Here is a 25472-nt window from a genome sequence, read left to right as displayed (position 1 = left end):
AGCTAACAAATTTGCTGCTGTGATCAGATCTGAATTAGCCAGATCTGGCAATGTGATCTGTCCAACCATCTAACTGGTTGGCTTGTTGGAACAAAAACCTGGCAAAGTATGAGAGAAAATATCAATCTACCATTTGTCCCCAAACACTGGAAAATGGACAGAAATGGCCGTTCAGACAAATTGGTGGAATATGTTTCACTTAATCAATTTGTCTGAATGTTTTTGTCCATTTTCCATCGTTTTAGAGCAAATGATCAATTGTCATTTGCTCCCATACTGTACATTGTCAGATTTTTGTTTCAACCTGCCAACTAATTGGATGTTTGGACAGATTATCTTCATGTGTATGGCCAGCTTTAGTCAGCAAAAGCTTTTACTAAAGGATCATTTAACTGCATTCTGAAGTTGATGAAACATTTACAGATGTAGTCAAATGGTTGACAATGACAATGTAGACACCACAATGTTGACAGTTATGATGTCAACATTGTTAAAATGAAATGTCAACATTAGAGTTTGGCGACGGGGGAGGTTAGGGCTAGGCTGCAGGGGGGAGGTTAGAGTTAGTCTGCTGTGGGAAGGCTATGGTTGGGCTGCAGGGGAGGTTAAGATTGGGCTGTAGATGGATGGTACAATTGGGTAAAAAAGACTATATGTTGGTTCCTGCGCTCTCCTATTTAAACGTGTGTACAATACCAATCACCATAAAAGTGAGGCAAAATGTGAAAGACATCACACAATTTGAACCAGAAATACTGAGCTTATGGAGATGACTTTTAGTCCAACAATGGCTTCAAGCTTTCCATAAATTTGCAGTGAAGAATGACATATCTCCTTTAGCAAGGAACCTGCAACAACATATGCTCCTCCCTCACAATCGCTTGTTCAGCAATGGAGGGATAAGCACGATAATGAAGATAATAGTGCAGCAGTTCTTCATAAAACACAAATTTAATTTAGATTGCACTTACAATACAGAAGATAAAAAAGGCATATAGACATCCTCTAATGGCAAACACAGCAACGCTTCAGGCATCTCATGGAGTCTCACTGATGTTTAAGGTGGTGACTGGTCAATGCAGGACCGGAATCTGCAGCCGCCCTCCGGGAAGATGTCCAGCGTGAATGGATGTCCAAAGTGAGCAATGTCAAACACCACACTTTAACGCATTTTCGGACCTGACAGGATCCTTCATCATAAGTGTGGATGAATATGCACTCCTCAATCCTTATAAAGGTAAGTTTTTATTCTAACCCAAAACACCAGGACCAGCATCTCACTTCCTGCATATAGCGGAAATGACGTGTCCCAGAAGTCGGCGTATCTACACATGCGTTCCTGGGGGGTAATTCTGAGTTGATCGCAGCAGGAATTTTGTTAGCAGTTGGGCAAAACCATGTGCACTGCAGGGGAGGCAGATATAACATGTGCAGAGGAGAGTTAGATTTGGGTGGGTTATTTTGTTTCTGTGCAGGGTAAATACTGGCTGCTTTATTTTTACACTGTAAATTAGATTGCAGATTGAACACACCACAGCCAAATGTAACTCTCTCTGCACATGTTATATCTGCCACCCCTGCAGTGCACATGGTTTTGCCCAATTGCTAACAAAAATCCTGCTACGATCAACTTGGAATTACCCCATAGGTTTTGCCCAACTGCTAACAAAATTCCTGCTGCGATCAACTTGGAATTACCCCCCATGTGTGCGGTTCACATTGATCACATCAAAGCCGGCGCGTATTTTACATATGAGGTGGAAATGACATCACCGGAAGTCAGTGTCCATCCTGACACCGCTTGCGTTCCATTGCTGCGTTCCAGATTAATTCCGCTCCCATGTCCATAATATATAGAAATTGTAAAACGATCTCTAAAAAGATGCACATAGATAACAGTAAATAAATGACAACTAGTATTAAAATTAGCCATCACCACCATACAAAGAATTAATATACAATATAAAAACAAAAAAGAAAAGAGAATGGAGGGTGCATCGTGACAAAATACATATAATGATAATGTATGGAAGTCTTTTCTTTTGTAATAATTTAGAACAGATGCATTTCTAAAACACAGCCAAGTTCAGTACATTTGTAATCCTGCCTTCCATGTGTTTACACTCAGACTGGTGTAGGAAGGAATCGCGTGATATCTGCCTGTAGTTTGTTGCATGTCATTAGAGGGGTTTCTCAAGCAAGGCATGTTTGAGGGGGACAAACTATAATATTAGATTACAGATTTCTGAAATGCAGCTATCATCTTAAATAAATGCTACAAAAAAAAACCTGCTGCTGTTTAACCACTTGTGTGAAAGTTAAGGCCAGATTTTCTACTACGATACCTAGGGTTTGAAATCCTGGGACACAGCATGCCGATGATCAAAACCCCTGGACCGGAATCCTGATGTTCAAAATCCCAATAGGTTTTGGTAAATATTTTAATCTTAACCCACCCCTCCTGTAGCCTAACCCTAACTGTCCACTCCAGTAACCTAACCTTGCACAGCCAAACCTTCCCCCTGGTGCCTAACCTTTACCGCAATACTTACCTTCGGGATCCATTGGGATTTTGAGAGTCGGCATTCCTGAGCTGGGGATCTGTTTATTAGCATGCTGTGCTTCGGGATAATAACGACATCCCCCTTCAGCTGTGCATGTCCACTGGCTACAGTCTTTCATAGGTCGCACACACAGCTAATTGAAGAGGTAACATACAGAATTAAAAGATTGAAAATTACAGCCAGAATATTGGTACATTGCAGCTTCTCAAATATATAGAAGAAAGACAATCTTTGGCCTGTACTTCATATTCTGTCCTTAAAACAAGTGAAAATTATTATTTTTCATATCACTTAGGCAAAATTAAGAATCCTGCCTATTTATCAAAAATAGAAACCAGGAGATACCGGGTATTGAAAATAGGTTATTACAATTGAATAATAGTAATAAATATATAGCAGCGCTCGTGGGAACAGAAGTATAGTATCCATTATCAATAAAATAAATCTGCCTCTCCATAAGCATATTTATAGTCATTAAAATTATACAGGGTGATTCATAAGTCGCAGCACACTCTTTTGTTTAAAAAACTGTGCAGGAAATGGGAAAAGTTAATACTGCAGTAAGGTATGGGTGAGGTGGGCTATCTTTTAGAGACGTCCAAAAGGGCTACTGACGAGACAACCTCAACAATGCTTTTGGCATCCTTCGTGAAGAGCCCACAATGCAGCACACAACGTTTGACATCAAAATGACCTAATTTCTCTCATCTTTTGTCAAAGCCATCTTCAGTTACCTGCAACAAAAAAAAGTGTTGTAACTTTTGAACTGATAACTGCTATTTCAAATCTGTTTGCAGCAATAAACTTTTCAGCAAATTCTGATGTTGTTTGACATGTTACATGACCCCCTTTCCATTTGAAAAAACTGACTTACATTCAAGATGGCCGATTTCAAGATGGTGTCCATGTACGGTACATAACCTAAAAGATCGCCCACCTCACCCATACCTTACCGGAGTATTCAGTTTTCCCATTTCCTGCACAGTTTTTGAAACAAAAGGGTGTACTGCAACTTTTGAATCAACCTGTATAAAGTTTTTTTTTTGGTTCTTTACTATTGTGGAAAATTTAGATATATTATTCCCCTTATAATTGTTTGCTGGTAAATCCATAGAGAGAATGATACAGCATTCATTTGGTTCCTCAATTAGTTATACTCAAGTTCTATGGTGATGATTGGATAGGTAGCCTTTGAATATGTTTCCTTCTTGTATACACTACTCACTAAAATACTCTGTTTTTATACTATCTAAAGCCCTTCTAATTAACAATTGGAGGTATCCAGATACATATAGGGGTAGGATTAACCCCCTCGTGGTATTCAATTTTATTTATTTAGATATCTAATTGTCTCTGGTTTTATTCATGATTTTTTCTTTTTATCATTCTTATATATTTCTTTATTCTTATTTATTTATATTAATTAATTAATTGTATTGCTAAATAGTTCTTTTATATAAAATACGTGTTGGTTATTTTGATACGTGTCTGTCAGGAAAATCTACTCTACGGAGAGTCGGCAAATATTCCCTTTAATTATATAGTTAGATTTACTAATTGGTTACACAGGTGATTGTTGATACAAGCTGTTATATAACCTAGAGTAGCCCAAACAGAAGTCATACCTTTGATAAAGTCACGTGTATTTGTGACGAAATGCGTCAGGACTCCTCCCACTAATCACTGGACCTGTCGCACACATCCCGTGGGACAAACACCAGCTCCTTTTCTTGCCTGGTTTGAGGCGCCCGCCCCGCGAATGCAAGCAGGTAGTCATGGGCAAAGTGATTCACTGAACTGAGTTGAGACACATGACTCAGTTCAGTGAAGTGTCTCGAGTCAGTGTCTCGGCACATGAGTCATGACTCATTTGTATTTTAATGTATTGCAGAGACTGCACATAAATCAGTGAGTTGCCAGTGCTGGCAGATCAGTGCTGGACTCATGGAGGGAGTATGTTATTCAGCTGCAGTGATTGTGTGCAGTGCATCTGGGGGAGGCAGCTGCTTATGCACTGATTGTTAATAATATATTAACATAGATTCAGTGTTATGTTGATATATTATTAATAACCACTTATTGCATACTAGTTACGGAATATGCACATTACTTCTGGTTGAGGAGAGAAAGCTTAACAGCCATGAAACACATCATTCAGTCTGTAACTAAACCAAATAAAAACATTTTTTTTTACTTTGCATACTTTGCTAATTGGTTGATTTTAGGTGGGCTTGGGTTTATTATATTATCCACTCAGAGGCGTCACCGGGTGTGGTGACACCCGGTGCGCGCCCCTGATCTCCTGTCGCGATCGCGGCAAAAAAGGGGAGTAGTCTTGTACTTGGGGGCGTGGCTTCGCGGGGATCCTGGAATCGTCACTCTGGGAGCGTGCCCAGCATCTCCGGAGATGCTGGGCTTCCCCCAGAGCCAGTCTCCTTCCGCTGTCGGCTCCTCTTCTGTGACAGGAGCCGGGTGCTGTAGGAGACTTTCTCACTGCAGCACCTGGTTCCTGTCAGTGCGGAGGAGCTGACATTTGGTGTCATCCCTCCACCAGGCGTCACACCCGGGTGCGGGCCGCACCCCCCGCACCCACCTTGTGACACCACTGTATCCACTATATAGCCTCCAGGGAGTTTGCCACCCACAATCACACTGAGCAGGAACAGTGAGTACTGAGCTGAGAACACTGTACCACAGGGGCTCCACCTCCTGCAGGCTTATGCTGCATGAATCAGATCCATCCACTGAGTCACTGAGTCTCCACAGTGTACAACTGTCTCACTCACTGGCAGACTCAGGATGAATCATGATTCATGAAATGGATCAGGCACAGCAGCACAGCACTCACTGACTGGTGAGTCGTGACTGCTCCCTCCCCCCTCCCACTGGGTGTCACCTGGTATAGCCGCTGGCCAATCACAGCTAAAGACACTCAGCAGAAGACACTGACTGATGTACACACTGAGTTTCCTCCCTCTGGCTGAGTGAGGCTGCTGCTGCAGCTGTCTCGACTCATTAAACAGTGAGTGACTCGAATCATTCATACTTCCTGATGATTCGAGTCACTGTGTTGAGACAGTGAGTCAGTAGCCATCTCTACAAGCAGGGCACAGAACTATTCCCAGCGGGACACACACGGTGCATTACAGCCTGCATTGCGCCGCCACCTCCAGGACCACACGGGATTTGGCAATACCTTGGACCAAACCCGAGGATGCTCGGGTTATACCAGCCGCCCGAGAGGTAATCGATTCATTCATTGACCGCTGCATAACCATTGGCTTTGGTCCCCTGTGATTCTACGCCGCGCACAGTTACGTGTCCAGTTTACCGTTATTACAACCTGTACTGCTGAGAGTGATTCCCAGACACTTCTACTAAGAGTTACAAGCTCGCTACAATTAACTCTAATCTTGTTACATCTACAGTATATTCCACTGGGATACAATTTCAAGCATTGTTTCAATTAGACCCTGTTACGTTTACACCTCTAAAGCAACTGTGAATATATGAACTAGAAACATTCCAGCTGACATGCAATAACGGGATTGATTGCAACGCTATTCAGCTGCTAATCACAGTTTCAAGTTGGAGTGTGACCTGTTACTCATTCTCATTTCACTGGAATTAATCCACTGCCTTCAATTTAGCGGCAAGGGGATATCCATCTTATTATAGGTTTTTAATAAATGTATTTGTATCTATGCATTTCTGTAGCGGGGTACACTGGGATTCCACAGGGAATACAGTGGGGTGCAGAGTTGGATCTTGATCCGAGGCACCAACAGGCTAAAGCTTTGACTGTTCCCAGGATGCATTGCATGGCCTCCTCTATAACCCCACCTCTGTTCATAGGAGCTCAGTTTGTAAGTTGGTGCCTGCATAGCAGGTCACTTAACAGGGGGGCTGCGCTAGGCAGCCCTAAAAAGAGCTTTTTTTAGAAGACTTCAAGGGCTGCAGCACTTTCTATGTCATTAGAACATGCTGTGCTGCAGCTCCATCACCTCCTTAGCAGTGCTGAATACTCCCGCAGCCGGGTACCCAGGTACTTGCAGCGGAGGTGCACCGGTCCACAGGCACACCGCTGACGCTCTCCAGGATCGCGTGGCTGCACACCAGGGAGGAGGTAAGGTGGGATCCGACGGTAAATCGCGGTCCCAGGAGACAGACCGCGCCGCTGGCGTGGACACTGTACTGCACAGGGACCCCACTATATCCACCAGGGCAGGGAGCACAGGTCGGATTTTAATAAATCCATTTCACATAGGCTCCACAGTACCCCGTGGTGAGGCACTGACCTGTAGCCCCTCCCCCAGCTCCAGACGCCATCTACTGCTGGTGTTCCCGCCCTGAAGCTGCTTCTCACTCACTGAAAGAGATTTTGGTGCCATCTTTACACAAGCAGCTGCGGCTGATCTCCGGGACTGCAGGGCAATGTCTCCTCAGTAATTCCGCCTGCCTCATCAGCGCTGTGCATTTACAGTCACATAAGTATTCTACATGTCATGTTAGACAGTGTTAGTTAAGAACAAGTGTACTTCTACCTGAATATTTAGTACAAGTATTCTGTGATATACATCCAGTGGGTGTAGTAGTGTATGCCGGCGACCAGCATACCGGCGCTAGAATCCCGACTGCCGGCATACCGACAGCTGGGCGAGCACAAATGAGCCCCTTGAGTGCTCGCTGCACTCGCCACGCTGCGGGAACGGTGGCGCGCTATCTATTCTCCCTCCAGGGAGGTCGTGGACCCCCAAGAGGGAGAAAAGATGTCAGTATGGCGGCGGTAGGGATTCCGGCGCTGGGATGCTGGTCGCCGGGAGCCCGGCCGCCGGCAAACAGAAGACTACCCCATCCAGTATCTACTGTGCATTGTTATATCTATATATACATATATTTCTCTAACGTCCTAATGGATGCTGGGGACTCCGTAAGGACCATGGGGAATAGACGGGCTCCGCAGGAGACATGGGCACTTTAAGAAAGAATTTAGATTCTGGTGTGATCTGGCTCCTCCCTCTATGTCCATCCTCCAGACCTCAGTTGAATCTGTGCCCGGACGAGCTGGGTGCTGTTCAGTGAGCTCTCCTGAGCTTGCTGTGAGAAAGTATTTTGTTAGGTTTTTTATTTTCAGGGAGCTCTGCTGGCAACAGACTCCCTGCATCGTGGGACAGAGGGGAGAGAAGCAGCTCTACTCTCTGAAGCTAGGTCCTGCTTCTTAGGCTACTGGACACCATTAGCTCCAGAGGGATCAAACACAGGATCTCACCCTCGTCGTCCGATCCCAGAGCCGCGCCGCCGTCCCCCTCGCAGAGCCGGAAGACAGAAGCCGGGTGAGTATGAGAAGCAAGAAGACTTCGAAATTGGCGGCAGAAGACTCCGTTCTTCACTGAGGTAACGCACAGCACTGCAGCTGTGCGCCATTGCTCTCACACACCTCACATACTCCGGTCACTGTAAGGGTGCGGGGCGCAGGGGGGGGCGCCCTGGGCAGCATATGGACCTCTTTTGGCAAAAGTACACATATATACAGTTGGGCACTGTATATATGTATGAGCCCCCGCCAAGAAAATGTATATTTAAGCGGGATAGAAGCCCGCTGTCGAGGGGGCGGGGCTTCTTCCTCAGCACTCACCTGCGCCATTTTTTCTCCACAGCTCCATTGAGAGGAAGCTCCCCAGGCTCTCCCCTGCAGATACACGGTAGAAAAGAGTAAAAAGAGAGGGGGGGCACATAATTAGGCGCAAAAATCAATATAAACAGCAGCTACTGGGTTAACATTAAGTTACTGTGTTATTCCTGGGTTTATAGCGCTGGGGTGTGTGCTGGCATACTCTCTCTCTGTCTCTCCAAAGGGCTTTATGGGGAAATTGTCTTCAGATGAGCATTCCCTGAGTGTGTGGTGTGTCGGTACGTGTGTGTCGACATGTCTGAGGTAAAAGGCTCCCCTAAGGAGGTGATGGAGCAAATGTGTGTGTGAGTGGTGTCTCCATCGACAACGCCGACACCTGTTTGGATATGTGAAATAAGTGCTAAGGAAAATTTATTGCACAAAAGATTAGAGAACAGACAGGGAATCTACCCATGTCTGTCCCTATGTCGCAGAGACCTTCAGAGTCTCTCAATGCTCACTATCCAAAATAATAGACACTGATATCGACACGGAGTCTGACTCCAGTGTCGACTACGATAATGCAAAGTTACAGCCAAAATAGCAGGAAAGTATTCAATATATGATATTGTAATTAAAAAAAAAATGTTTTGCATATTACTGATGACTCATCTGTCCCTGACACAAGGGTACACATGTTTAAGGGGAAGAAAGCTGAGGTAAATTTCCCTCCTCTCATGAAGAAAAAGAGCGGGAATCTCCAGACAAGAGACTGCAGTTTCCCACAAAGAATTCTTAGGGAGTATCCTTTCCCTATTAGGGCCAGGATGGCCAGGATACGATGGGAATCTTCCCCTAGGGTGTCACGTTTGCCCAAAAGGTAGCGCTGACTTAACAGCTATCCTCAGGGATCCTGCAGATAGCATGCAGTAAAAGTACTTTGAAGTCCATTTACACACTTTCTGGTACACTACTCAGACCGGCGATTGTGTCGGCATGGCTTTATATCGCTGTAGCAGCGTGGACAGATACCTTATCAGCAGAGATTGAGACCCTAGTATGTATATATATATGTATATATATAGATATATATATATAAAAGATGCTGTCTTAGATATATATATAAAACATGCCCAAAGAGACATTAGTCTACTGGGTTCTAGAGTCAACGCTATGTCGATTTCTGCTTGACGTGTCCTATGGAACATGCAATGGACAGGTGATGCCGACTTAAGAGGCATATGGAAGGTTTACCTTACAAGGCTGAGGATTGTGTGGAGAAGGGATCTCGGACCTAGTTTCCACAGCTATAGCTGGTAATTCTGATATTTTGCCTTATATTCCAGCACAGCCTAGGAAAGCACGACATTATCAAATGCAGTCCTTTCGATCACAAAGAAACAAGAAAGTCCGAGGTGCGTCCTTTCTTGCCAGAGGCAGGGGCAGAGGAAAGAAGCTGCACAACACAGCTAGTTCCCAGGAACAGAAGTCCTCCCCGGCCTCTACAAAATCCACCGCATGTCGCTGGGGCTCCACAGGCGGAGCTAGGCCCGGTGGGGGCATGTCTTCGAAATTTCAGCCACAAGTGGGTTCACTCCCTGTTGGATCCCTGGGCAATAGATATTGTGTCTCAGGGATACAAGCTGGACTTCGAGAAGATGCCCCCTCACCGACGGCCCTGCCGGCTTCCCCCCCACGAGAGGGAAATAGTGTTAACTGCAATTCACAAATTGTATCTTCCACAGGTGGTGGTCAAGGTTCCCCTCCTTCAACAAGGAGGGGGTTATTATTCGACCATGTTGTAGTCCCGAAACCGGACGGTTCGGTCAGACCCATATTGAATTTAAAATCCCTGAACATATACTTGAAAAGGTTCAAGTTCAGGATGGAATTGCTGAGAGCGGTCGTCGCAAGCCTGGAAGGGGGGGATTTTATGGTGTCTCTGGACATGAAGGATGCATACCTTCATGTCCCCATTTATCCACCTCATCAGGCGTACCTCAGATTTGTGGTACAGGATTGTGATTACCAATTTCAGACGTTGCCGTTTGGTCTCTCCACGGCACCGAGAATATTTACCAAGGTAATGGCGGAAATGATGGTACTCCTGCGGAAGCAAGGGGTCGCAATTATCCCATAATTGGCCGATCTCCTCATAAAAGCGGGATCAAGAGAGCAGTTGCTGATCAGCGTAGCACTTTCTCTGGAAGTGTAACGGCAACACGGCTGGATTCTAAATATTCCAAAGTCGCAGTTGGTTCCTACGGCTCGTCTGCCTTTCCTAGGCATGATTCTGGACACAGACCAGAAAAGGGTTTATCTCCCGATAGAGAGAGCTCAGGAGCTCATGACACTGGTCAGGAACCTATTAAAACCAAAACAGGTGTCAGTGCATCACTGCACTCGAGTCCTGGGAAGGATGGTGGCATCATACGAGGCCATTCCCTTCGGCAGGTTCCATGCGAGGACCTTTCAATGGGACTTACTGGACAAGTGGCCCGGATCACATCTTCAGATGCATCGGTTAATCACCCTATCCCCCAGGGCCAGGGTGTCTCTCCTGTGGTGGCTGCAGAATGCTCACCTTCTCGAGGGCCGCAGATTCGGCATTCAGGACTGGGTCCTGGTGACCACGGATGCAAGCCTCCGAGGGTGGGGAGCAGTCACACAGGGAAGAAATTTCCAAGGTCTGTGGTCAAGTCAGGAGACTTGCCTTCACATCAACATCCTGGAACTAAGGGCCGTATACAACGCCCTACGTCAAGCGGAGACCCTGCTTCGCGACCAACCGGTTCTGATTCAGTCAGATACCATCACCGCAGTGGCTCATGTAAACCGACAAGGCGGCACAAGGAGCAGGGTAGCGATGGCGGAAGCCACCAGAATTCTTCGCTGGGCGGAAAATCACGTAAGCGCACTGTCAGCAGTGTTCATCCCGGGAGTGGACAACTGGGAAGCAGACTTTCTCGGCAGACACGACCTCCATCCGGGAGAGTGGGGACTTCATCAGGAAGTCTTTGCACAGATGAGGGCATCACGCCTCAACAAAAAACTACAGAGGTATTGCACCAGGTCAAGAGACCCTCAGGCGATAGCTGTAGATGCCCTGGTGACACCGTGGGTGTTCCAGTCGGTCTATGTATTTCCTCCTCTTCCTCTCATACCCAAGGTGCTGAGAATAATAAGAAAAAGAGGAGTGAGAACGATACTCATTGTTCCAGATTGGTCACGAAGGGCCGTGGCCTCTTCCTCTAAGACAGGACTTGATGCAACAGGGGCCCTGTCTGTTCCAAGACTTACCGCGGCTGCGTTTGACGGCATGGTTGAACGCCGGATCCTAGCAGAGAAAGGCATTCCGGATGAGGTCATTCCTACGCTGATAAAGGCTAGGAAGGACGTGACAGCTCAACATTATCACCGTATATGGCGAAAATATGTTGCTTGGTGTGAGGCCAGAAATGCCCCTACGGAGGAATTCCAGCTTGACTGTTTCCTTCACTTACTACGGTCAGGAGTGAATTTGGGCCTAAAATTGGGGTCCATTAAGGTCCAGATTTCGGCCCTATCCATTTTCTTTCAAAAGGAGTTGACTTCTCTACCTGAAGTTTAGACGTTTGTAAAGGGAGTGCTGCATATTCAGCCCCCTTTTGTGCCTCCAGTGGCACCTTGGGATCTTAATGTGGTGTTGAGTTTCCTGAAATCCCACTGGTTTGAACCACTCAAAACGGTGGAGTTGAAATATCTCACGTGGAACGTGGTCATGCTATTAGCCTTGGCTTCGGCTAGGCGTGTGTCAGAGTTGGCGGCTTTGTCACATAAAAGCCCCTATCTGGTTTTCCATGCGGATAGAGCAGAATTACGGACCCGTCCACATTTTCTGCCGAAAGTGGTTTCATCCTTTCATATAAACCAACCTATTGTGGTGCCTGTGGCTACTACGGACTTGGAGGATTCCGAGTTGCTTGATGTAGTCAGGGCTTTGAAGGTTTATGTAGCCAGAATGGCTAGGGTCAGGAAAAGAGTCTTTGTTTATCCTGTATGTTTCCAACAAGCTTGGTGCTCCTGCTTCAAAGCAGACTATTGCTCACTGGATCTGTAACACGATTCAGCAGGCTCATTCGGCGGCTGGATTGCCGCTGCCAAGATCAGTTAAGGCCCATTCCACTAGAAAGGTGGGCTCTTCTTGGGCGGCTGCCCGAAGGGTCTCTGCATTACAACTTTGCCGAGCGGCTACTTGGTCAGGTTCAAACACTTTTGCAAAGTTCTACAAGTTTAATACCCTGGCCGAGGAGGACCTTGTGTTTGCTCAATCGGTGCTGCAGAGTCATCCGCACTCTCCCGCACGTTTGGGAGCTTTGGTATAATCCCCATGGTCCTTACGGAGTCCCCAGCATCCACTAGGACGTTAGAGAAAATAAGATTTTACTTACCGGTAAATCTATTTCTCGTAGTACGTAGTGGATGCTGGTCGCCCGTCCCAAGTGCGGACTTCTTCTGCAATGCTTGTATATAGTTATTGCTTAAAAAAGGGTTATGTTATGGTTGCATCAGGGTTGACCTGTTGCTCTGTTGTTGTTCATACTGTTGACAAGGTATGTTTATCTCAAGTTATACGGTGTGATTGGTGTGGCTGGTATGAATCTTGCCCTGGATTACCAAAATCCTTTCCTTGTACTGTCAGCTCTTCCGGGCACAGTTTCTCTAACTGAGGTCTGGCGGAGGGACATAGAGGGAGGAGCCAGAGCACACCAGAATCTAAATTATTTCTTAAAGTGCCCATGTCTCCTGCGGAGCCCGTCTATTCCCCATGGTCCTTACGGAGTCCCCAGCATCCACTACGGACTACGAGAAATAGATTTACCGGTAAGTAAAATCTTATTTTATGTAATTTTACTAGTCCAGTGCAGTTTTATTGTTTATCTGTAATAACTTCTGTATTGTACCTGTGACTGAGTATGCCTGTAGCTGTTGTGTGGATTTCATTCTAGTGTATCACACATATTGCTAATTTGCTATCACTATATTCTGTACCCTGGGGGGCTAGGTGCGTCAGGGTCTCATATACAGTATATATAGTGCTACACAGTATATACTGTTTGGTAATTTTTACTGTGTATTTCAGTCACCTCATAACGCTTTTTTTCTCTGTTTGTGTCCTGTATTTACTGTCACATAAATCAGGGGATTATTGGCAGGTATTGTGTTTATCTGGCTATATTGTACTTGTCACAATCCTGACTAAAATCCTATCATTTGGTGACTTACCTCTGCCATCTGTTCTGCAATCTGCATGTTTATGCTGGCTAGGATAAACAGCTCACCAGTATCATGAGTTCTCTGTGTGCTGCTGAGCTCACTCTCTGCTAATGAGTGCATCTGTATTGATTAATCTTCTGTGTGAATTCAGAACTCAGCAAGTCTTTGCATGGTGTGCCTGCATAGCAATCATTGAGGATTCTCATGCCTATACTTCCGTGCCAGCATCCACAAGTCCAGTGGTTACTAGATATACCTTCCTGTGCTCTCAGGACCTGTGGCCATTATTGCCTGTCTATGCACACACCACGCCGGAGTTCCCTCCAAAACCAGCTATGGACGTCGCCATGACAGTTCCTGGTCAGATGACCTTCTAGGGTCCAATCCGGATTCACTTTCGCATCATGTGAGCCGCTCATCCACTCAGCTGTAAGCACTGGGTATAAGTTCCAGGTCTCAAGCACTAGCAAGCGGTCAGTGCTTTGGTGTCTCTTAGCCTGGAGTGAGCTCCAGAATCTCCTGCTGGTAAAAGACTCTGTGCAAGTTACCATTCCCCACACTGCCTGACTCCCTGAATGATTTAAAGGGCCATCGCTGCCACTACATCCTGGCATCTCCAGACTCACTGGAAATCCTCCAGTGAACCAGAGGGACACTACTATATCCCTAGCAGCCTTAGAGACTTTGCTGGTTCTTGCCAGCTTCCAGTTCTCCGCTGCGCAAGGTAGCGCACCATAGTATCCGGAAAACTTGCCACTGCTGTCTACACATTGCAGTATCCATTGTGCAGAACCACCGCATCACAGCTACCGGGAAACCAGCGGTGCTGACACTGCATAGTATACGGAATCCCTATTGCGCTACCTCAGCTGCACAGCATCTGGAAAACTGTGTTGCTGACATCCTCAGCTTCTGCTACAAGTATTGCCGACGTCCTCAGTTTCTGCTACAAGCATTGCTGACGTCCTCCACTTCGGTTTCAAGTATTGCTAACGTCCTCGGCTTCGGTTACAAGTATTGCTGATGTCCTCAGCTTCTGCTACAAGCATTGCCGACGTCCTCGGCTTCGGTTACAAGTATTGCTGACGTCCTCAGCTTCTGCTACAAGCATTGCTGGCATTCTTGGCTTCGTGTTCAAGCATTGCTGACATCCTCAGCCTCATCTTCAAGTACTGCTGTAATCCTCAGCCTCGTCGACAGCCATCACATTGGTTCCAGCTAGTGATCTGTGACTTTCCTGCATTGCTGATCCTCCCAGCATTCCGTCAACTCACCAGTTCTCACGTGACTCTCCAGTAGGTGACAACCCAGCTACCCATTGCACTGGTGGATTCCACCACCAGTGTTCCAGTACCCATAGCTGGTCACCTTCCTCACAGAGTACACTGCCTGACTGCCACGTCTGGACGAGCAGATCGTTCACTAAGCCAGCCCGATTCTGGGGGTCATTCCGAGTTGTTCACTCGTTATTTTTTTCTCGCAACGGAGTGATTAGTCGCTAATGCGCATGCGCAATGTCCGCAGTGCGACTGCGCCAAGTAAATTTGCTATGCAGTTAGGATTTTTACTCACGGCATTACAAGGTTTTTCCTTCGTTCTGGTGATCGGAGTGTGATTGACAGGAAGTGGGTGTTTCTGGGCGGAAACAGGCCGTTTTATGGGAGTGTGTGAAAAAACGCTACCGTTTCTGGGAAAAACGCGGGAGTGGCTGGAGAAATGGAGGAGTGTCTGAGCGAACGCTGGGTGTGTTTGTGACGTCAAACCAGGAACGACAAGCACTGAACTGATCGCAGATGCCGAGTAAGTCTGGAGCTACTCAGAAACTGCTAAGAAGTGTCTATTCGCAATTCTGCTAATCTTTCGTACGCAATTTTGATAAGCTAAGATTCACTCCCAGTAGGCGGCGGCTTAGCGTGTGCAAAGCTGCTAAAAGCAGCTTGCGAGCGAACAACTCGGAATGACCCCCTCTGCTCACTACACTCAAGACCAAACCTAGTGTCCAGTACTAGTCCAGGTTCACAAATAACATCAGCCGTGACAGTACTGTAACGCTCTAAGGCTACATTTCCTATAATGTCTGCCACACAGGGCGGGAAATCCGTGGATGCTTCTGCATCATGCAGTGCTTGCACCAAGGATTTACCTAAGGGGGAAGTTTTAACTGAGGGTTCAGGTACTGGGTGCCACACATCTCCCAGTCAGCCCGCAGCACCTGTGGTCAATCAGGAACCACCTTGAGCAGCGTTCTCAAGTATGCTTAATACGCTTGTGACACGTCTTACGCCCCCTGTGGGACCTCCTGTGCCATTGCATCCTCATATTGTCCCTGTAGTTAATCCGCCCTGGGTGGACACTCTATCTACCCAGATACAAGAATTAAATCAATCCTTGGTTAGACAAAAGTCTACCCCATGTCCCTCTCCCGTTTCCTCCTCACAATCCACTAATATTTCAGATATCTCTTCTGATGAGGATGGGCAATATACCTATCTGTCAGACACTGATACAGTCGCTTCTGATGAGGAATCTACAACCCAGGTTGATGTTCCTGACCTAGTGGAGGCTATTAAGCTGATTCTACAAATTGATGATGAGGTAGATACCACTACTACGTCTAAGAAACCTGATAAATTCAAACGTCAGAAGGTTACTAAAGTAGTTTTACCACATTCTGATCATTTAATTGACATTCGTCAGAAATCCTGGTCATCTCCAGGAAAGAAATTCTCCCTGTCTAAACAGTTGCTAGCTCGTTATCCTATCCCTGCGGAGTTGAGTACCAAGTGGGAAACTCCACCACCGGTGGACTGTCATGTCACCCGTCTTGTGGTGTCATCTACTCTGCCTGTCATCACCGTCACCTCACTGAGGGAACCGATAGATAAGCGTGTGGAGGGATGCCTGAAGTCAATTTACTCACTTACCAGTGCTGTACATAGACCCACTATGGTGACCTCCTGGGCCGCCAAAGGAATTGAAGCATGGGTTCAGGTATTGGAGGTTGAGCTGCTTCTGGATATTTCTGACACTGCCAGACAATATCTGTCTCACATTACCACAACCTCCCACTATATTCAGGAGGCAGCCTCTGAGGCAGGTGTAATGGCGGCCAAGGCGTCTACTACATCTATTCTGGCTCGCTGAATTCTGTGGTTAAGGTCCTGGAAGGTGGACATAGATTACAAAAAGACCTTGGAGGTGCTCCCTTTTAAGGGAGATATCCTCTTTGGAGAGGATCTTATTAAAATTGTGACTGACTTGTAGTCTGCTAAGACTGCGTTCCTCCCAAGTACTAATCCTTCTGATCCGAAGGCAACGAGTACTACTTTTCGTTCCTTTCTAACTCCAGGAAAATGAACAAAAGGTGAAAGGACAGGAAGGAGAATCGAAAAGTAGTTGCCTAGTAGGGCGCACTGATATAATTTGTATTTTGGTATGTTATTTTAAAACTTAGCTTTTATTGCTTATGCCTTCTAAAAATTCCCTTTTCTCTGGGGATTTACACAGCAAAACATAGAGGTTAAAAATATTGGACATATACAAACATGTTGTGAATAAGAAGAAATAAAGATGTGTGGAAATAGATTTAAAAAGTAGCACTACCACATATACCTCCTAATGTGGTGTAGAAAGTAGAATTTATGGTGCCCTTATGAATCCAAATATAATATCCAATCAGGTCACTCAGTGTTGACTGTTCACTATTAATACAACCTATTTCAAACAAATGACATATTACTAAATAGGAAGGTGTATGTCTGATTGCAACCTAATGTTGTGAGATTATGGTGTAAAGAATAACTTATACCAATAAATTTCTTATTGCAGATGTGGTGTGTGTTTATTAAATGTACATGTATCTACATGTTCTTATTATTTTTATTTTATACATTCACACCATCACTGCATATAGATCTTACTAACTTTGTGATTGGGAAAAGATGCCCCACAAATAGATGCCCCTGCAATGGGGGTCAAAGTTGCTGGAAAATTATGTCTTTTATTCCTTTATATACTTAGACAAATTTCACTTATTCATTTCATATTTTAAAGATTTTTAATCAAAAGATGCAGTGGATTATTGTCCCTGTAGTGAATACTGATCCAGGTATATATCACAGAATTGTGCTATTGCTCTTAAATTACATAGGTGACAATTCTATCACTCCTATGCACTTGCCAGCATTTATCTATCAGTGATACTTTCACTTTGATATTGTAGCAATCTGTCTTTATAATAAAATGACACAGGAATGATATTGCTGCCTCACTGTTATTAATCTGGCTGCACCTGTGTTTGTAATTATACAATGTATCGAGTTATACTGCATGATACACTTCACTTGTGGATGATAATGCTACATTACTGTTATTGGTCTGGCTGCACCTGTGTTTGTGATTATACAATGTATTGTGTTATACTGCACAGTACACTTCACTTGTGTGTCACCAGGTTCTGCTTGGGGGCTATCACTCCTATGCACTTGCCAGCATTTGTCTCTCAGTGATACTTTCACTTTGATGTTGTAGCAATCTGTCTTTGTAATGAAATGACACAGGAATGGTATTGCTACCTCACTGTTATTGGTCTGGCTGCACCTGTGTTTGTGATCATACAATGTATCGAGTTATGCTGCACGATACACTTCACTTGTGAATGATAATGCTACATTACTGTTATTAGTCTGGCTGCACCTGTGTTTGTGATTATACAATGTATCGCGTTATACTGCACAGTACACTTCACTTGTATGTTGCTAGGTTCTGCTTGGGGGCTAAAGAGTATGTACTCGATCAATGGTTCAATCTTTTATATTAGTAAGTGGAGCACTGTGTTATATATAGTTACCATAAATCAACCACTCTCACTGTAGAATATGGTAAATATCTTATACAATTACTACTTGCTAGGGGTGGTACCTAATTGCATAAATTGTAAGGTGGCTGCACAGTGCTACTACTGACATACACATGTGTTAGATATTAACAACATTCCTTGTGGTCTATGTCTGAATACATGCTAAATATAGCACCTAGGTAATTAAATTGCACAGTGGCCACGTGGTGCTGTCACTGATTTGCACATCTACAATCTGTGTCTGAGAGTCTGAGAGTCTAAATTATTGCACGATTTGGACACTCTTGGTAATTTCCTCTGATAGCCTATCCTGTCACTTGCATTCAATTGCTATCACCTCAATGTTCAAGGGTATCAGGAGGTCTACAGAGACTATCTATACAATAATTTCTACACCATTCAATACATTTTTAAGGAGTGTGGCAGGCTACTGAAACGCCGACGTGCACGTTTCGCTGTATAGCTTTAACAAGGCTGAACCCGATTGCCTTCCGTGAGCTTAATTTCTAGGATTGACCACAGCCAATCATGGGCCGGATGCAAATCATGTGAGCTGTTCCGCCAATAGCGGCGCATCCGCGTCCCGTTCTGGGCACTGATCACATGGGCAATGACGTTAGCCCGCTCCGATCACGTGATATCCGACGTCACTCTTGATTCCATGGTTACACTGTAAACATTCGGCCCGATCACGTGATTGGGTCCTTCGAGATATCAGTGTACATTGTTCTATTTGTTCTACACAGCTCAAGAGAGAGGTATAGATTGTTGAAGCACTTAAACGAAAACATAGTGCTATTAAATACGTGTCCTAGACATACTCATTTTAATGTAGATTTCATCTTCTCCATATTGCATATTATATCATACAATTACCATAAAAGCATACACTGCATTGTCACTTATTGGATAGTATTGTCACTTATTGAATGGTATATTGTATCACAATTATCCCCATGCTTGTGGGATATTTTATGTCACCAATGATTTCATAATCCCACGCGGGTGTCAAAAACATAATCCCAAAGTATACATGTTATGAAACCATAACAGAAAGTGGGCTCGCTTAGATAACCTACTTAAATGGTACCAATGTTAGGGTCCTTGTGTACCTTCAATATAATCTGATTGTACAGGTAAGTGTATATCCGCCACAGGGGCTGTAATTACTGGGATTGGAGTGATCATTCTTCCATATATCTCAGAAAAACCAATTGTGGGCCGTATGAGACAGGTCATAGTGGGGATGAATTCACTAAAATGACCTATCGGGATATTCCATATTAAAGTTCCTATGTACCTTTATTGTATTCTTATTGTACAAATGAATAAGTAATCCACTGGAAAATTCCATAGTATGGTTCTTATATACCATTGATGTATTCTTATTATAGACGTAAGTATGTATAAGCGGAAAAGGGGGATATCATTTCTGAGGTTGGACTGTCAGTCTGATTTTAACATGTGAATCACTAATTAGCTACAGTCTCTTATGGTTTGTCAAGGGGAGATGTTTAATTAACATATTTCTACTATATAGGCCACTCGATGAGATTAAATGATTCTATAGACTGGTATTATTATCATTTGCCAGAAAAATATATATTGAATCTGCTTTTTATGGAATAAATTATTGTCCTGGTTTTTACCTATTAATCTAAATAAGATGCATAATAATGTGATCAACGTGATATGTGAAAGAGAATAAAGAAAGAAATATTATAATAATAATAATAGTAATGATAATAGTGAGATATTGAATTAAATGGAAAAGAGAAAAAGTGATTAAAAAAGTGCAGTGTGTACAAGACTCCCAAAGGTAAAAAACGAAAAAACAAACAAAAACTGTAGGAGGGAGAAAAAGAAATAGTGTGTGAAATGAAAAACGTCTAAAGTGTTATGAAGTATGACAGTATCTAAACTGATTCTTGATAAATATCCCACTAGTGGTGTATAATACCACTAGTTAGTGAGATGTGCGTGATACGTGACAGTCTGTGGTCAGAATCAGGCCACAGATAACCCCTAGAGGGATAACTCAATTAAATATTGCATGTATAATATATAATAAATGTTAATCCAGGGAGGTACTAATAAACAATGAACCCAGATATAACTATGGGTTAAGAGTGAATCCAGCTAGAATAATTAACCTAGGTTTGAGACTGCATAATCATATACAAATTGTTCATAAATATGAACTGTAACTATTAGCTTCGTTCAAACCTGTCGGATACAGGCTATTCATCAGAAAGATCATTTTAGTTTCGTATCTTAGGAGGGCCTGATCTACATCTCCACCCCGAATCCCAAGTTGTATTTGTCTCATGCCAAAAACCTTCAGACCTGTGGGGTCACATTTGTGAAATTTCTGAAAATGTCGTGCCACCGATGTCAAGGTTCTAAATCTGGCTTGGTCTCTATTGGCATTACGTATATTTCCAACATGTTCTAATATACGTACTTTCAATGGTCTCAATGTTTTGCCAATATAAACTTTATGGCATGGGCACTCCATGTGATACACAATGCCTATAGAAGTACAGGTTATGAGTGTGGAGATCATCCATTTTTTGTTGAATTTATCAAAGAAATACATAGTCGGGACCATGTACTGACACGCTTTACATTGGCCACAACCTTTTGATCCCTTTCTATTGGATTTGGCATCTCCTAGAAAATAGGAGATGCCAAATCCAATAGAAAGGGATCGAAAGGTTGTGGCCAATGTAAAGCGTGTCAGTACATGGTCCCGACTATGTATTTTTTTGATAAATTCAACAAAAAATGGATGATCTCCACACTCATAACCTGTACTTCTATAGGCATTGTGTATCACATAGAGTGCCCATGCCATAAAGTTTATATTGGCAAAACATTGAGACCATTGAAAGTACGTATATTAGAACATGTTGGAAATATACGTAATGCCAATAGAGACCAAGCCAGATTTAGAACCTTGACATCGGTGGCACGACATTTTCAGAAATTTCACAAATGTGACCCCACAGGTCTGAAGGTTTTTGGCATGAGACAAATACAACTTGGGATTCGGGGTGGAGATGTAGATCAGGCCCTCCTAAGATACGAAACTAAAATTATCTTTCTGATGAATAGCCTGTATCCGAAAGGTTTGAACGAAGCTAATAGTTACAGTTCATATTTATGAACAATTTGTATATGATTATGCAGTCTCAAACCTAGGTTAATAATTCTAGCTGGATTCACTCTTAACCCATAGTTATATCTGGGTTCATTGTTTATTAGTACCTCCCTGGATTAACATTTATTATATATTATACATGCAATATTTAATTGAGTTATCCCTCTAGGGGTTATCTGTGGCCTGATTCTGACCACAGACTGTCACGTATCACGCACATCTCACTAACTAGTGGTATTATACACCACTAGTGGGATATTTATCAAGAATCAGTTTAGATACTGTCATACTTCATAACACTTTAGACGTTTTTCATTTCACACACTATTTCTTTTTCTCCCTCCTACAGTTTTTGTTTGTTTTTTCGTTTTTTACCTTTGGGAGTCTTGTACACACTGCACTTTTTTAATCACTTTTTCTCTTTTCCATTTAATTCAATATCTCACTATTATCATTACTATTATTATTATTATAATATTTCTTTCTTTATTCTCTTTCACATATCACGTTGATCACATTATTATGCATCTTATTTAGATTAATAGGTAAAAACCAGGACAATAATTTATTCCATAAAAAGCAGATTCAATATATATTTTTCTGGCAAATGATAATAATACCAGTCTATAGAATCATTTAATCTCATCGAGTGGCCTATATAGTAGAAATATGTTAATTAAACATCTCCCCTTGACAAACCATAAGAGACTGTAGCTAATTAGTGATTCACATGTTAAAATCAGACTGACAGTCCAACCTCAGAAATGATATCCCCCTTTTCCGCTTATACATACTTACCTCTATAATAAGAATACATCAATGGTATATAAGAACCATACTATGGAATTTTCCAGTGGATTACTTATTCATTTGTACAATAAGAATACAATAAAGGTACATAGGAACTTTAATATGGAATATCCCGATAGGTCATCTTAGTGAATTCATCCCCACTATGACCTGTCTCATACGGCCCACAATTGGTTTTTCTGAGATATATGGAAGAATGATCACTCCAATCCCAGTAATTACAGCCCCTGTGGTGGATATACACTTACCTGTACAATCAGATTATATTGAAGGTACACAAGGACCCTAACATTGGTACCATTTAAGTAGGTTATCTAAGCGAGCCCACTTTCTGTTATGGTTTCATAACATGTATACTTTGGGATTATGTTTTTGACACCCGCGTGGGATTATGAAATCATTGGTGACATAAAATATCCCACAAGCATGGGGATAATTGTGATACAATATACCATTCAATAAGTGACAATACTATCCAATAAGTGACAATGCAGTGTATGCTTTTATGGTAATTGTATGATATAATATGCAATATGGAGAAGATGAAATCTACATTAAAATGAGTATGTCTAGGACACGTATTTAATAGCACTATGTTTTCGTTTAAGTGCTTCAACAATCTATACCTCTCTCTTGAGCTGTGTAGAACAAATAGAACAATGTACACTGATATCTCGAAGGACCCAATCACGTGATCGGGCCGAATGTTTACAGTGTAACCATGGAATCAAGAGTGACGTCGGATATCACGTGATCGGAGCGGGCTAACGTCATTGCCCATGTGATCAGTGCCCAGAACGGGACGCGGATGCGCCGCTATTGGCGAAACAGCTCACATGATTTGCATCCGGCCCATGATTGGCTGTGGTCAATCCTAGAAATTAAGCTCACAGAAGGCAATCGGGTTCAGCCTCGTTAAAGCTATACAGCGAAACGTGCACGTCGGCGTTTCAGTAGCCTGCCACACTCCTTAAAAATGTATTGAATGGTGTAGAAATTATTGTATAGATAGTCTCTGTAGACCTCCTGATACCCTTGAACATTGAGGTGATAGCAATTGAATGCAAGTGACAGGATAGGCTATCAGAGGAAATTACCAAGAGTGTCCAAATCGTGCAATAATTTAGACTCTCAGACTCTCAGACACAGATTGTAGATGTGCAAATCAGTGACAGCACCACGTGGCCACTGTGCAATTTAATTACCTAGGTGCTATATTTAGCATGTATTCAGACATAGACCACAAGGAATGTTGTTAATATCTAACACATGTGTATGTCAGTAGTAGCACTGTGCAGCCACCTTACAATTTATGCAATTAGGTACCACCCCTAGCAAGTAGTAATTGTATATGATATTTACCATATTCTACAGTGAGAGTGGTTGATTTATGGTAACTATATATAACACAGTGCTCCACTTACTAATATAAAAGATTGAACCATTGATCGAGTACATACTCTTTAGCCCCCAAGCAGAACCTAGCAACATACAAGTGAAGTGTACTGTGCAGTATAACGCGATACATTGTATAATCACAAACACAGGTGCAGCCAGACTAATAACAGTAATGTAGCATTATCATTCACAAGTGAAGTGTATCGTGCAGCATAACTTGATACATTGTATGATCACAAACACGGGTGCAGCCAGACCAATAACAGTGAGGTAGCAATACCATTCCTGTGTCATTTCATTACAAAGACAGATTGCTACAACATCAAAGTGAAAGTATCACTGAGAGACAAATGCTGGCAAGTGCATAGGAGTGATAGCCCCCAAGCAGAACCTGGTGACACACAAGTGAAGTGTACTGTGCAGTATAACGCGATACATTGTATAATCACAAACACAGGTGCAGCCAGACCAATAACAGTAATGTAGCATTATCATCCACAAGTGAAGTGTATCGTGCAGTATAACTCGATACATTGTATAATTACAAACACAGGTGCAGCCAGATTAATAACAGTGAGGCAGCAATATCATTCCTGTGTCATTTTATTATAAAGACAGATTGCTACAATATCAAAGTGAAAGTATCACTGATAGATAAATGCTGGCAAGTGCATAGGAGTGATAGAATTGTCACCTATGTAATTTAAGAGCAATAGCACAATTCTGTGATATATACCTGGATCAGTATTCACTACAGGGACAATAATCCACTGCATCTTTTGATTAAAAATCTTTAAAATATGAAATGAATAAGTGAAATTTGTCTAAGTATATAAAGGAATAAAAGACATAATTTTCCAGCAACTTTGACCCCCATTGCAGGGGCATCTATTTGTGGGGCATCTTTTCCCAATCACAAAGTTAGTAAGATCTATATGCAGTGATGGTGTGAATGTATAAAATAAAAATAATAAGAACATGTAGATACATGTACATTTAATAAACACACACCACATCTGCAAAAAGAAATTTATTGGTATAAGTTATTCTTTACACCATAATCTCACAACATTAGGTTGCAATCAGACATACACCTTCCTATTTAGTAATATGTCATTTGTTTGAAATAGGTTGTATTAATAGTGAACAGTCAACACTGAGTGACCTGATTGGATATTATATTTGGATTCATAAGGGCACCATAAATTCTACTTTCTACACCACATTAGGAGGTATATGTGGTAGTGCTACTTTTTAAATCTATTTCCACACATCTTTATTTCTTCTTATTCATTACATGTTTGTATATGTCCAATATTTTTAACCTCTATGTTTTGCTGTGTAAATCCCCAGAGAAAAGGGAATTTTTAGAAGGCATAAGCAATAAAAGCTAAGTTTTAAAATAACATACCAGAATACAAATTATATCAGTGCGCCCTACTAGGCAACTACTTTTCGATTCTCCTTCCTGTCCTTTCCCCTTTTGTTCATATTCAGTTCAAGTTGTAATTGGGCTGCACCCCCATACAGTGAGATCTATTCATAGTTCTATATTTTCTTTATTGGGGTTCAAACACCAGATAAGATTCAATTAATTTACAGATTATTAAGTGTGCAGATACATTTTCCTCTCTTTTTTTGTACATAACTCCAGGAAAAACAAAGGGTCAGGCTCATACTCCCAAAACCTCTAAACCCAAAACAAAACAGTCTTGGGCCGCCCATCAGCCTGCTTCCAAACAAGATAAGCCTGCTGCATGATGGGGCGGGCCTCCCTCTGGGGGATCCCAGGGTGGGAGGCCAACTTATGCA

At 43.0% G+C, this 25472-nt stretch overlaps 1 long non-coding RNA gene across 1 annotated transcript in view; it reads right to left on the bottom strand.

Moving 5' to 3' along the window:
* Positions 1-1652: 1652 nt before the first annotated feature.
* Positions 1653-25472, bottom strand: part of LOC134943436 (uncharacterized) — a 69723-nt gene continuing 45903 nt past the window's right edge. The window contains exons 2-3 of the long non-coding RNA XR_010181530.1: positions 2553-3298; positions 1653-1874 (exon numbers count right to left, since the gene is read on the bottom strand). This is a non-coding gene — a long non-coding RNA (uncharacterized LOC134943436). The remainder of the gene's footprint in view (positions 1875-2552; positions 3299-25472) is intronic.

Source organism: Pseudophryne corroboree, chromosome 7 (assembly GCF_028390025.1).
Source record: "Pseudophryne corroboree isolate aPseCor3 chromosome 7, aPseCor3.hap2, whole genome shotgun sequence".
In the NCBI taxonomy this organism is placed as follows: Eukaryota; Metazoa; Chordata; class Amphibia; order Anura; family Myobatrachidae; genus Pseudophryne; species Pseudophryne corroboree.
The sequence above is the reverse complement of the archived record's forward strand: the minus strand, read 5'-3'. Positions and strand labels throughout refer to the sequence as shown.